We start from the raw sequence: 14,914 nt of genomic DNA, 5'->3' as shown, positions 1-14,914 counted from the left end.
TAGGGGATTGACTAAACACTCCATATCCAGTTAAGCCCTTAATAAGCGAGCCATCCGTGTACCAGACAAAGCTCTTTCTTATTGTTGGGATGTTATCTTGCGATTTCCACTCATCTCTGGAGTAGAAGTCAACAGAGAATGGCTTATTGAATACGAACTTCCGTTCTCATTGTGTCGGAGACCATTTCGAGAATAGCGCTTGGGTTTTACAGCTTCAGTGATGGCGCCATGGCTCGCGTTAGACGCGCCATTCCTCCACAAGCCAGCAACCATCAGCCGATAAGCTGACTTACGCGCTTCAGCTTTTATATGAACATCAAGAGGTAGAAGTCCTAAAGCCAACCTCGAGGGTCGCTGAGGGACTGCTCCTGAATGCTCCGGTTACAAAGATTGTGCCAAGCCTTTGTAAGCTTTCAAGCTTGGCTTTGGCAGTTACCTGATTCACCTTTGTCCACCAGACTAATGAACCATAAGTGATTTGAGGCCTTACAACTGCTTTGTAAAGCCATAGTGCTATATGGGGTTTTACGCCCCATGAGATTCTGCAAGTCTCCTGGACGTCATGAGCGCCCACTTTGCTTTGTGCAGGATATTATTAAGATGATCATTCCACGTAAGCTTATGGTCTAGAGTCAGTCCTAAATATTTGACTGTCTTTGACCACTCCAGCTGAGTGGATGCGAGTTTCAGCCTAGAAAGAGACTCTAGGTTCTTTTTTTCTAGTGAATGGTTACAACTACTGTCTTAGAGGGATTTACTTCAGTCCCTCTCCCTGACACCAGTTGTGTACATGTTGAAGGTTGGTATTCATGATATCAACAACAACATTTGTGTATTATTCCCTGTACCATAAGGACTATGTCGTCTGCATATCCTTGGACATAGATTCCGTTGTTAGTAAGGTCCTCAAAGTAGACCATCTACTACTAGATTCCACAGTAGAGGTGACAGGATGCCTCCTTGAGGACATCCCCTTGTGGGTGCGATCACAAGCGATACTTCATTGAGATCGGCCCTGATCCGTCTGGAGCACAGCATGGCCCTAAGCCACCGGCACAGAGCTGGCTCGAGGCCACGTCGCTGTGCTCCACTTACCATTGCAGTGAATTTGGCATTGTCGAAAGCTCCTTCAATGTCTATGAAGGTGCACAATGCCAATTCCTTGGCGGACAGGCTATCCTCAATCCTACTGACTAATTGGTGCAGTGCTGATTCACAGGATTTGCCTTGCTGGTATGCATGTTGGTTGCGATGAAGGGGAGTGTCTGAGAGAACTCCCTTTCTCAGGTGCCTCTCCACCAGTCTTTCTAATGTTTTCAGTAGAAACGAAGATAAACTGATGGGACGAAAAGATTTAGGGACAGAGTAGTCCGCTCTCCCTTTTTTAGGGATGAAGACCACCCTGTTGAGAACGCCAGACTTGTGGTATGTACCCATAGGCTAGCTCGCCCTGAATAGTTTCACATAGAAGGGTAAGGAGATTCTCCGGCCCTTGTTGAAGCAGGGCCGGAAAGATTCCATCCCCTCCTGCAGATTTGAAAGGGGCAAATTTAGAAATTGCCCATTTGGCTTTAGAGAGAGTGACAATCCTTCTGGCAATGGCCCAGCTACCACGACAAGCTCTTGGCCGTGAGCCTGCCTCGTGATTACCAGACGTTCCAGTGTCGTCATTCTCAAAGATTACAATCAGGGAAGTGAGTCTCAAGGAGAAGTTTTGAGGCTATCACTAGACCCGGAAGTGTGTTGACCTCCCCTGGGACCTTAAAGATCCCAAGTGACCGGTTGGACTTGAGGCTAGCAAGCGTTGCAGTCTAGCTGCCGCGCTTAACTCATTTACCTTCTGTGTAAACTGCCTCCAGGAACTTTGTTTTGCTTTTTTTTTATTGCTAGGCTGTATTCTGTTAGAGCTCTATGATAGGACTCCCAGATACGGCTCCTTTTGCATTGATTGTACAGCTTCCTGACATTAGCCCTTTTGCGAGCGAGGTCTGCAGTCCACCACTTACTATTGGTTCGACTCTTCCCCCCGTCGCAATGGGCAATTGTCATGGAAGCTATTGATTGTAGCATTCTGCAGGTCAGAAGCTATCTGATCTATGTCTGTGAAGCATCGCACCCTTCCGCCTACCGATCCCAACTGTGACTGAAGGTCAGACCTTATATCCCAACCAGTCAGTCCTCCTGGGATTACGATAGAGGACCTCTGCAGCCTCATCTTGCAAGTTAAAGAGGATATACCTGTGATCCGATAATGAGGCCTCTTCGCTTACGTGCCACTTATCAACCATTCCAAGTATTCCTTGTGTGCAGATTGTTATGTCAATAACTTCTTGTCTAATTCGTGTTGCGAACGTAGGGCGGTTACCTTTTATTACATATAAATAGGTCCCTACTTAGAAGAAATTGTAAAAGTGCCTCACCTCTAGGGTTAGTGTTGGTGCTGCCCCATCCAGCAGAGTGATGGGCGTTGGCGTCACAACCTAGAAGAAGTTGTTGACGTCTGGCTTGTGCTTCTTCCACCAGGAGCTCTAGGTCTCTTGATGGAGGGAGTTCCCTGGCATCATATGGCAAGTATACGGAGCCTACAATTGTGCTCTGCACTATACCTCCATTCTTCCAGGTCAGTGTGCCCACAGTGAGATCTCTGGAGCAGAAATTCGTTGAGGGTTAGAAAATCCAAGCCTCTCCTCAACAGGATGCAGGTTCTGACATTCCTTAGAGATGGTACAGTAAATTAACCTTACCTTTGGTTTCATTTAGGCCCGCCACTCTCCCTTGGTGAAGCCATGGTTCTTGAATCAGTGCCAGATCAAATCCCTCCTGGAGGAAGAACTGGCAGAAGGCTGCCGAGGCAGAGCCCCTACTGTGCTGGAGGTTGATTTGTAGAACTCGTGGCATTGTCCTTGACTGTCGAGGAGACAATTTGAGACCTGCCAGAGTCCTAAGTTGGCTCTACAGTTGGAAGCCTTCACAGCCTTGTAGCAGACCTCGTCCAGGAAGCAGACGAATCCGTAACCTTTCGGGTCTGGCTTGGATGGAAGGATTTTCCACTCGTTTACATTCAGGTTGGGGTTCTGCTTATTGAACATCTCAAGTACCTTTTCAGGTGTCTTCTTCAGAAGCTTCGGGTGAGCTCTGAAAAACACCCTAGTGGACCTCAAGATGTCCTTACGCAGACCCACTCTCAGAGAGATATCATCTCCCCAGAGGTTTTTTATTCTTTGGATAACTTCTTCCAGCCAACGTTTGGTGTGCTCGTTGATGCAGGAAGCAATTAAAACACCTTTTCTCTAGGTAGGTGCCCGCAAACGATGGAACGGAACCATCCTCCAGGGGTTGGATTTCTTCCATAATTGCGTCCTCGATGGCTTCTCCTTGCTCTGCACTAAGCTTCGCTTCCGGGTAGCCTTCGAGGGCTATGGCCATTTTAATCGCTGCGACCTCTCTGTAGGTAGCCTTGGGTGTGCTTACCAGAGCCCTCGGGATCGTGGGCTTCGGGCTTTTGGGTTTCCCTCCTAGCCTTCTTTGCGGGTCCTCAGCGGAGGGCGGGCGTGACCAAGGTGCCTCTGGGGCGTTTGGCCGACCCCACCCCCGCCTTGGTACCCGCAGTTGGGCCCGGAGTTGAGACCTCCTGCCGTTCTGGATTCTTTTTCTTCTTCTTTTTCCCCCTCCTCCACTTGGAAGGGTCAAAAAGCTTCACCCTTTTCAAGAATTTTAGCCTTTAGTGCTTCTCTTCTTTGAGCAAGTGGTGAGATTGGGCCTCTTCATTCTGAGGTTGCCGAGTTGCTCTGTGGCATCATCCAGCGTACCTGTAGACATGGGAGTGCTTGGGCTGTTGAGGAGCTGATCTTCTATATCTTCGAAGGGATTTTGCTTCCTCAGCGCTTGTACTGCCTTCCTCAGATAAAGCCTTGCCATGTATGGGAGCTTCAGTGTGCAATGGAACCTCCTGTGTTTCCTAAGGCACTTTGTTGAGGAGAAGGTAGGGATGTTGGCATAACAACCTCTTGAGTTGTGTTGCCAGGTGGTGGTATGTGCGAGGTAGCTTCAGGAGCTACCTCAGCAGGAAGAGGTAGGTTAGAAACAGCTTCAGGAACTGTTTCAAGGGTTGGTTTGTTTTGTTTTTTGTGTTTTTGCTTTCTTTCCATGTTGTTCCCACGAGAAGCTAGGGAATGGAAGGTCCCGCCCAGACAGAGCCCCGCATGCCTGGGTAAGCTGCTTTTTAAACTGGAGGGTCGCCGGTGTCCAGAGTCCGCATAGTATAGACTGGTTTTGCCACCAGCCATTCAGCCCTGGCCTACGCTGTTCCACCGTGGCTTGGCCCCTAGTGGGAGAAATGAAAGGGAAACTAGATCGAAGAGTTGAGGAACTTTACCTCAGATAGAAGAGAGTGAAGAAGAGAGATAGGCTGACACATAGAGAAGTGTGCCAGCCATAGGCCTCCAGAACAAAGAAGAGAAGGGATCTGGAGCATTAGCTAGGGTACCTCGGGTCGCCACTACCCGTACGGCCTTGAAAGTAAGACCGCCCCTGAGGGAATATTACAATAACTTGGGCCTCAACAGACCTGACATCCCTTTAAATATTTTAATTGCCTAACGCGTTATGTATTTATATACAGAGTTTTTCTTAAATTAATGGAAATTTTGAAAGGGTTGATAAATCAGGCAATAGCTACCCCAAATAACAAAACATGATCCTAATAAAAATTGTTTGATTTCCGAGATTTCATTACTTTTATTAAAAAAACAGCAGTTACTCGCAGCTGAATAACAGCTGCCTGTTTCTTATCGAATAACAGGTACACCGTAGACATATATTTTTAAGAGACATGATGAACACGCCTGAAATATGTTATGGTTACTGGAAGATATTCTAATATCCTGATCAAGTTTAAAAAGCATTTTTTTGAGATCCCGATGTCGGATAGTGAAATATCTGTATTAGTAACGATGAAATGCACAAATCCCTCTGCAATATTTCATAATATTTAAAGAATACCTACAACAAATTTTAGAAATAACTTAATTTTATTAGGTCAGTGAAGTTATATATTATGATAATGCTCTATGATCGGTAATAGATATATTTAAAATCTATATTACTTCAGTGTTCATGATTGAGAGATTCAAAAGTTCAACAATATTGCGTTTGGTCCTTATTTCAGGTTTTGCACGCGTAAGAACACTTTTAACGCGCTGTAGTAAAGTTTCAACTGTTGATACAATCAAAAAGAAACGTAAAGATATTCGTTTATTCGTTTGGAGAAGCCTAATTAAAATAAATTGATTTTTAAGATATCATTACTTTTTTATTTACAAAAACAACCCTTCTAGATTAATACTTCCCACAGAATTGCTTCAGAATTAGAATTTATAAAACTGAAATATCTCTGGTAAGTAGTAATCGACAGATTTCTAACTGCATCTGACTTACTGGTAAGTAAGTCAGATGCAGTTAGAAATCTGTCGATTACTTCTAATATTTTGTAGTAAAACTGAAAATAATGTTAATTAGAATAGAAAATACTGAAATGCAACGTATAATGAATCACAACGATTATTTCTCTATTTTGTTAACAATACTGTACGCATGTGTCCAGAAATACTGATTTTTGTGGATTTTGAAGTCGTGTAATATATTATAATAAAAGGCACAAACTGTAGAATTAAGAAAGTAATGTACTAATATTAAGAGTTTATATCGCCAGGTTTTTGAAATAGTTAAAGTAGTTAGTTATTATTTTTCAATAATACGACATTGTCAGGTATACGCGGACGGTTTTGGCGTTTTGAGTGGGCTAAAAATACAATACCATCTATAAAAATAGATGCATGGGCTAAAAAGCCCATGCATGATATTGAAAGACAGAGAGAACAGGACAGGCTGTGAGAAGGGGAATGTTGGAAATCTGGATGTTCTTTGATGTGTTGTATATATTCAATTTAAAATATCTACTGTTGTAACCTTAATATAATGTAATATATATTTAGAGAATTGCCGAATTGCAAGCGTTTAGACCGCTGTTTTACCGTACACGGCAGTTGCACGGTTGAGGACAGAATGAGAGGCCATATTTCATCTGGAATTCTCTCGTGATAAACCGTTATTGTAGCAGTTAGGGGAGACGTCATTAGTGTAAATCTGCCTAGAACCTGAGTTCTTCAATTTCCCCTCTAAATATACCTGTACCTGTCTCAACAGTAGACTTCACTCCCATATCTTGGGTTATATACATATTTATATCCATAATAGTGATGTCAGGGAGAAACACAAACATAAAGATGCATATTAATTTATCGTTCAGTGATGCAAAAACCCAGTTAAAAAACACTCGTTTTTTAAGATTTGAAATGTATTTCTTCCTCAGATGGATCGATAATCTAACATGTAACTATAATCAAGGATAAAGTAAACATAGCATATCAGAGGTTATTTTAATCTAGATTGAAGTTATATGTTAAGGTTAATCAATGACTATCCACCTAAGTAAGAGATAAAATTTTAGATCTTTAAACATTGTTTTTCATGTTTTTGTATGACTGAGCATAAAAAAATCCTGAAACCTTCCCACACCTTTCATCGTCAAAAACGATCTTTAAATATACCTATAATAAAAATTGACATGATACATTATTTGTGAAGTTCACCTCCATCATTTTCTAGAAAATTATAATAAATCGCCATTTTTTCATTATGAAGTGAAAAGCTAGCAAACATAAGGACACCTGCAAACATTCGTATCTTTATGACGTCAAACCGACTTTGAATTAAAAAAAAGTCCTGACAATTGGTATAAATTAGAAAATTGGCGTATTTTCTATGTTGAAATTTAAACGATAAAAAATAAATTAAGTGGTTTTTATTTTATGTGGGCAGATTCCCTCTGCAATATTTTAAAATAATGGTAAATTATATTTAAATAATTGTAATAATAATTTTAAAACAATTTTAAAAGTTTAGAAATATTTCCTTTTATTTGTAGATGTTCCTGCACTTGAACAACTAAGTTCCTACGATGTGTGTTTTTCAGTTAACAAGCGATTAGCTTGATAATGTATATTAAAATAATACCAATTAAATGAGCAGGTCACCACATATATGTTCATGTAATCATGTTCATAATAATCATAGTCAAATGTGTTTACCAACTGCAACGATATTTTACAGATTCGTCCAGAAAGAATATGTGTTTCGGTTTGGCTATTTACAAGGAAAATTCATAACAATACTTGTGATACTTGAATGTTGGTGCAATCCATAATTCATGCTTTACAAATTAGTTAACACCTACTTGTAGTATATATGTAAGTATGCATGTATGTATTTCTTTTAAACTTATCACAAAACCATCCATGTCAAAAATTGAGACAATCGGTTCACGAATTATGCTGGGATGTTATGAAAAACAAACGAAAAGACTTTGAAGGTGGTTGAGATAATCAATGAATTTATTAAATGACTTTATCTGATAAGGCTTTATCCATCTCTCTTATGCATAGAACATACAAAGAAAAGGATAAAATATCAAAGTCTTGTCTATTATTTTAAAATTTTATCATCTAAAGTTTTTCTAGTATAATGTGAAGACAAGTAACAAAATACCTAATGTGCGTCTTAGTTGAATAAAAATTTATTCGGGATTTCAATAACTATACATATTTTTTTATAGTAAGGAGGACCAATGTTTTAAGTTATAAAATGGATTATTTGGGGGTTTAAAATTATTACAATTTCATAAAACGCAAGAAATACTAACGATATACAAGCGGGAAACGGTAATTTGACCACGGACTTAAAACTCAATTAAACCGGGCTGTTGGCGTATCGTGGATTTCACAGTATCATTGATTGAAATTGCCTTGTTTTTGAGATTTTCTTTGTTCCCTCCACTCAGCTGAACATCAACTTTCGTTACGGTAGTGTTTGTTGTTTAGCTTACAAGATATATAGTTAAAATCTATTAAAATTCCTTGATGTACACAGGAGTGTATGATTTATTTTCAGCCTGCTATCAGTACTAATAAATTAAAAGTCACAATTGATTTAGTTTTGTTGTATAGCCAAAGTACCCTTATTTTAGAACAGCACAGGCACATGTAATCGTTGATTAATTTTAGAAACAGCATTGCTCTACCTAATTCTTACTCAGTGTTCACACTTTTATATTTATTGTTTGATTCAACACCATCTTTTACCATAAAAAGTAAAAAAAAAACTCTTATTCACGAAAATAATAATATACAACACGTGTGTGAATAATCTGCTTAGTGTTGTTACTACAACCGAAGTTTTGATCATTCATTTTTTATTCAATATTTTGGACAACTCAAACTTTTTTTCGTTTGTGGTCATCGCCATACATATAATAAAGTCAAAATAATTGGAAATGTAGAAAAATTTGAATTTTTATGGGTTCTTATGGGTTTTATGAGTTCTTAATATATCCAAGTTCCAGGTATACGAGACAGAATGATCGATTAAAAGACTAATTTAATAACAGTCCAGTTAAAAAAGAAAACTGCAGTTTTACACGAATTAATATGGTATATTTTTTGAATCAATGGATAACAATAATTTAACAAACAAAATTAATAAAATACTGGACTTTTCTTGTAGTACTCAAACGGATAGGAAACGTAATGCGGGGATCTGCGAGGTAATGCTATATGAGAATCTTACAAATATTTGGATGAGCAGATTCAATACTGAATTCCATATGAATTCAAGTTCTAGCCATATGGAACAGAAACATATCAGTATTTCAACTCCTTATTTTTATACATTGAAATTTAAAAACACAGGAAAAGGAAGCGTATACATGATAGATTGCTCTGAGCAGTCTGGCGGTTTCAGCGATCGAAAAAACAGGGGCCGCGCGCTAAAAATACCTGCGTTAAAAATTAAGCATTTTAAATAGTGTTTTAAAAAAATTATACACCTAAGATAATAACTTTAAGGCCTAAAAAACGAGGCCAATAGTGATTGTTTTAACCACCCGGTCAAGATGGTAATACAATAATAATGGGTTTTTTATAATTATAAAAATATTATAGTTCATACTCAAAAATAGTATGATTGTACCTATCTTGTATCAAATTTGGTCCTAATCGGATCACAATTCTCCGAATTTTGAATGTATAAAATTGCATTGTGTGGTTAAACTGCGCAGCGACAAAACCTGTATCCTATTCGCGGTTATCGACATAAATAGGCTACTAGAAGTTATTGTTTGTACATCATTTTCTCTACATGTAAAAAAGCAGAAATACACAAACTAAGTTTTTATGCAGTTCCCGTTGTTGTAGCTCCAATAGTTAGTTTGTGGTTAACTTTCGAACTTAAGTAAAGAGTAGAAATAAGGCCCCCAACTAATTAACTCCCCGCACTGTGAGAGTACCAGGGGATTTGTGTTGTATACGAATATAAAACAGTCACATATACTTCCAAGCACCCGTCTTAAAAATACTCGAAGTCACTGCCTCTTATATCTAAACTACCTTGCGAATTGTGTAAAGTGTAATGTATTGATAATAAAGTAGGAAAATAAAAATGTAGCTGAAAATTTAAAAATCAAACTCTGTAGGGGTTATAATAATTTGTATTGAAAAAATAATTTTGAATATAACATTATTAGTAATCAAGAGTCTTTTATATGGAATACTAATTGACTTTGTCAATATCTAAATTTTTCATTCCTAAGTTTTTGTGTTTTCTTAAAAATCGACTCACACGTCTCTGACATACAAGTTTCACTGTCGATATCATTAAAACTTGGTCGCATGTTTTAGATTGATTCGTATTACGACAGTAATTAGATTGTCTCGCAGATTTACTTTACTCAATAACTTGCCACCTCATCAGACAAAGTGAGGACAGACATTCAAATGAATCATTCAGTTCGAACATTTCACTCTAATTATATAAGTTCCTACCTAACTGCCCTAATTAAGCTTATCAATAACTTCTATCTATTAGTTGAAGAACTATCATTGGATATATCTATCCTGTGACCGAGTGAAACATATTTTGAAGTAGTCCTTACAATTTGTGATAACTTACTAATCCACGCAAGTATATCTTTCATTGGTTATTTTAAATCTAAAAACAGTTAAAGGAAGAACAAATAAATAATCAAATATTTAGATTACTAAAAAAATGTAAAATTATGTAATGTAAGATTTTAATAAATTTAAAATCAATATTGCCAGTTACATAAACGCTTTGTTAAATACTCCTCATTGAGTAAATTACAAATAAGCATAAAAACGTTAGATTACACGTTCAGGCGAATTCTTAATAACACCGCTTTAAAAATCACAATTTGGTGATTTTTATATCACGTTCAATCAATAATACATTTAAGAACAAATTTTTCTAAACTTGGCATAAACAAACCTTTCTGAATATACAAGGGCAGATTCGAGGCGAATATTGATTTTAACTCCCTACACGACAACCATTTAAATTTATCAAGAATGTTGAAATTATAATACAACTGACGTAAATGTAACATTGAATATCTTATATTTAGTTCAGTAATAGCGTTTAAAAGTCCCAGCGTATCCAGAGAGTATATTACGTACAGAACGTAATTTTTGATCTACGAAATACAAAACTTTTATGCTTCATCGTAAGATGTGGCGAATCTTCCTCCCACTTCGTAAAGAGTCAATAGGAAATCTTAAATACAATCATAGGGCAAAACAATTGCTGCGGCAGATGGCTGTGAGCTGCAGTTTGCAAAGAGTATTCAGTATAGGGCCGCAGTGAAAGTGGTAATTTTCACATCATTTAAAGATTTTGTAGTAAACATAAAAGTTAAAGGTGTAAAAACAATGGTTTATAAATGCTAAATAATTATTCTTTAAATTGAATTTATGACAATTTTTGATACCTCCTGTTTGAAATCCAGTTTTGATTCATTTTAAATTTAAAAATTTACATGGCAGTCGGTTTTTCCAAGGATTTCACTAATGTTGTATCTTATTGGCATTAGAAGTTTTAAATTCTATATTAATTAACTATTGAGTGATTTTATTGAGACTCTTTGGATGGGTATATCACATCTGAGAACATTTATTACGAGTACATAGAGAAATTGAACTACGAGTAATTAATTGTTACGAGTAACTGTAACTTGTTAGCATTGTACATTTATTTCAAACAAAAGAAGTGCAGGCGCGAACATACCACATGTCATACACATATGTAACCGGATTGCCACACGCGCCGCGCCATGATGGCTAGAAAATCGGATTTTCTAAACATGATTGGGAAACACGTTTTATCCATGAAACTCGATATTTTTCGTGTATTTCATGTTTCTCTTATCCATTCACCACTTTGACTAACCAACTATTTATGATCATCTGTAAGGTTCCAATTCAAACTACGTATATTTATTTATGACACAATGCATATTTTAGTGATACATTGGCTATTTTTATGTAATAAATTCAATAGAACAATACTTAAATTATTTTTAACGGATTTTCAATAAAATTTTAATTTTTTGTCAAAGCAGTTGTTTTAATAAGTACGGCTACCTTTTACAAAATTTAAACATATCGAAATTAATAATGATAATAAAAATTATTAATAAATCCAATTTATTATGACGTTCCTAGTTGTAATGGTAATTCTTAGGCTTACGAGGATGGTGTCTTATCTAACATCTGAGTTATTCGGTTCACGACGTAAATAAACTTTCCAAACACACTTTCATTCTTACATTTTGAAACAACACAGGAAATAATACACATCCATTTGTGCAAGCGAGTAGAAAGGGGTATCGTCATTGGTTGAAGCTTAACAACCAATATGGACAACAGCGATCAGTATGGGGTTTATCGCAGAATGCCAGTATTTTTCAATTTAACGCTATATATACATATTTTTAGCTTATTGTTTGCTGAGCGTTAGAAAAGCCTAATATATGAGGAGCTGACAAAGTTTCAATTCTGTCTGTCTGTCCTCACGAGATCCAAAAACGAACTGACCTATAAACTGGAAATTTTGTATAAAGCATAATTTCTTTATAGGAAACACTGAAACGATGATGGTGCATGTCACGGCATGGCATTTAGCTGAACGTTACTAAATATCTTTGCATTGGTCTTGGGGGTAACCATGATGGCAACAAGAAAATAGCAGAATAAGTACATTTGTAAATAAACTGAGTACGATAATATGAGATTTTAAGATGTGACAATTTAATTCAGGAAGTAAAAATAAAGACTGTAGAGTGGAAAGTAAATGTTCAAGGTCAGTGACGTGATTTGATACCAGCACACTTGCGTTGTAGTATAAACCTATCTCACCGGAGTTTTAACTATTGTAACACTGCTAGGATACCTAACTTAATAAACAAATCTGAATGCATACTGTGGCGAGATATCTTGAGAATGTTTTTGCTTATGGAACATAAATTTGTACATTTTTGCAATTTTGCATGAAACCATTTCTTCATAGACTAGAATGAGTGTTATGATGGTGAGTGTCCAACCATGGAATTTGGCTGACCGTAATTAAAGCCTGTCACTCATTAGGTTAACACAATTTCTCTTTTGTTTGCCGGATGGGTGTAAAAATTAATTTTCTGCGTGAGTATCAGTCTGTCTGTCTGTCTAGAGGACATTTCGAGGTTTTTTTTTTTTTTTTTTTTCCTTTGGGATATTGGGGTGGATTCCTAGATCCTCACACGTCAACCTGAGCTTATTGTGTGCCCCTTTGATGTTAGAGGGGTAAGCCTATCTTCGTGCCCTTAATTAGGCTAAGAAGCTTTTCCCCGATACTAGCATCTGGTTCGTCGCCTGGTTGTTTATCACCGAAAAGAGCCCTTCTCCTTGCTCCCAGTCTCTCACAGTCCAGTATTATGTGTTTTGCAGTCTCTTCAGACTTATTGCAGAGTCTACACTCCGAGTCCTCATTTCGTAAACCTAGAGTGTTTAGGTGTTTCCTGAAGTGGCCGTGTCTAGTGATCAAGGCAATCACTTGCTTAACCCGATCCCTCCCCAGCCCCATCAGCCATCTGGTGAATCCGGAGCTAGAATCGGCAAGCAGTCTTTTGCCGAGTGCTTGTCCTTGGTGACTCTGCCACCGCAAGCGGTGTGTCTTCCTGGACCATTTGTTTATACTTTGATAAGCGGCTGACTTGCTTATACCACAACTCGGTTCTGGACCGGTGTATGGCATGCTTGCTCCGCTTTTGGCAAGCCTGTCGGCGCATTCGTTGCCACCTATGCCTGTGTGGCCCGGTACCCAACCAAGACGCACACAGTTGCGTGATCCAAGCTTGCAGAGAGTGTTAAAGCACTCCCACACAAGCTTGGATGAAATGCTGTTGGAGTCAAGAGCTTTAAGAGCTGCCTGACTGTCTGACATTATACAGATGTTCATTTCCTGGTACCTTCTGGTGAGGCCTAGGTTGGCACAGGCTAGGATACCATAGATTTCGGCTTGAAATATGGAGCAGTTCCGACCCAAACTGCCGCTAAGGGCAGTTCTAGGGGATTGACTAAACACTCCATATCCAGTTCTACCCTTAATAAGCGAGCCATCCGTGTACCAGACAAAGCTCTTTCTTATTGTTGGGATGTTATCTTGCGATTTCCACTCATCTCTGGAGTAGAAGTCAACAGAGAATGGCTTATTGAATACGAACTCCGTTCTCATTGTGTCGGAGACCATTTCGAGAATAGCGCTTGGGTTTTACAGCTTCAGTGATGGCGCCATGGCTCGCGTTAGACGCGCCATTCCTCCACAAGCCAGCAACCATCAGCCGATAAGCTGACTTACGCGCTTCAGCTTTTATATGAACATCAAGAGGTAGAAGTCCTAAAGCCACCTCGAGGGTCGCTGAGGGACTGCTCCTGAATGCTCCGGTTACAAAGATTGTGCCAAGCCTTTGTAAGCTTTCAAGCTTGGCTTTGGCAGTTACCTGATTCACCTTTGTCCACCAGACTAATGAACCATAAGTGATTTGAGGCCTTACAACTGCTTTGTAAAGCCATAGTGCTATATGGGGTTTTACGCCCCATGAGATTCCTGCAAGTCTCCTGGACGTCATGAGCGCCCACTTTGCTTTGTGCAGGATATTATTAAGATGATCATTCCACGTAAGCTTATGGTCTAGAGTCAGTCCTAAATATTTGACTGTCTTTGACCACTCCAGCTGAGTGGATGCGAGTTTCAGCCTAGAAAGAGACTCTAGGTTCTTTTTTCTAGTGAATGGTACAACTACTGTCTTAGAGGGATTTACTTTCAGTCCCTCTCCCTGACACCAGTTGTGTACATGTTTGAAGGTTGGTATTCATGATATCAACAACAACATTTGTGTATTTTCCCTGTACCATAAGGACTATGTCGTCTGCATGTCCTTGGACATAGATTCCGTTGTTAGTAAGGTCCTCAAGTAGACCATCTACTACTAGGTTCCACAGTAGAGGTGACAGGATGCCTCCTTGAGGACATCCCCTTGTGGGTGCGATCACAAGCGATACTTCATTGAGATCGTGGGGGGGGGTGGGGGGGGGGGGGGGTGGGGGGGGGGGGGGGTGGGGGGGGGGGGGGGTGGGGGGGGGGGGGGGTGGGGGGGGGGGGGGGTGGGGGGGGGATACGTACAAATTTTCATCATGATCGGTCCAATAGTTCACGATTCCATAAAGGACAAACATACAAACATTCATTTTTATATATATAGAAGATAGAAATTCTAGACAGTCTGAAAATTGTAAAATTTGTTTTATGCAGGTATACTAAACCAAATATTATCTAAAAAATAAATCGAAATATTTTAAAAGTATACTGTATTAAGATTAAAATTCACAAGAATAAGCAAATAATGAGAAAAATGAGAACTAAAACCTTAACAACATTTAGTCAGAATTTGTAAGAAGTGTTTAGCTAATAG

The sequence above is a fragment of the Homalodisca vitripennis genome, chromosome 1, assembly GCF_021130785.1.
Source record: "Homalodisca vitripennis isolate AUS2020 chromosome 1, UT_GWSS_2.1, whole genome shotgun sequence".
NCBI lineage: Eukaryota > Metazoa > Arthropoda > Insecta > Hemiptera > Cicadellidae > Homalodisca > Homalodisca vitripennis.
Note: the sequence above shows the minus strand (reverse complement) of the source record.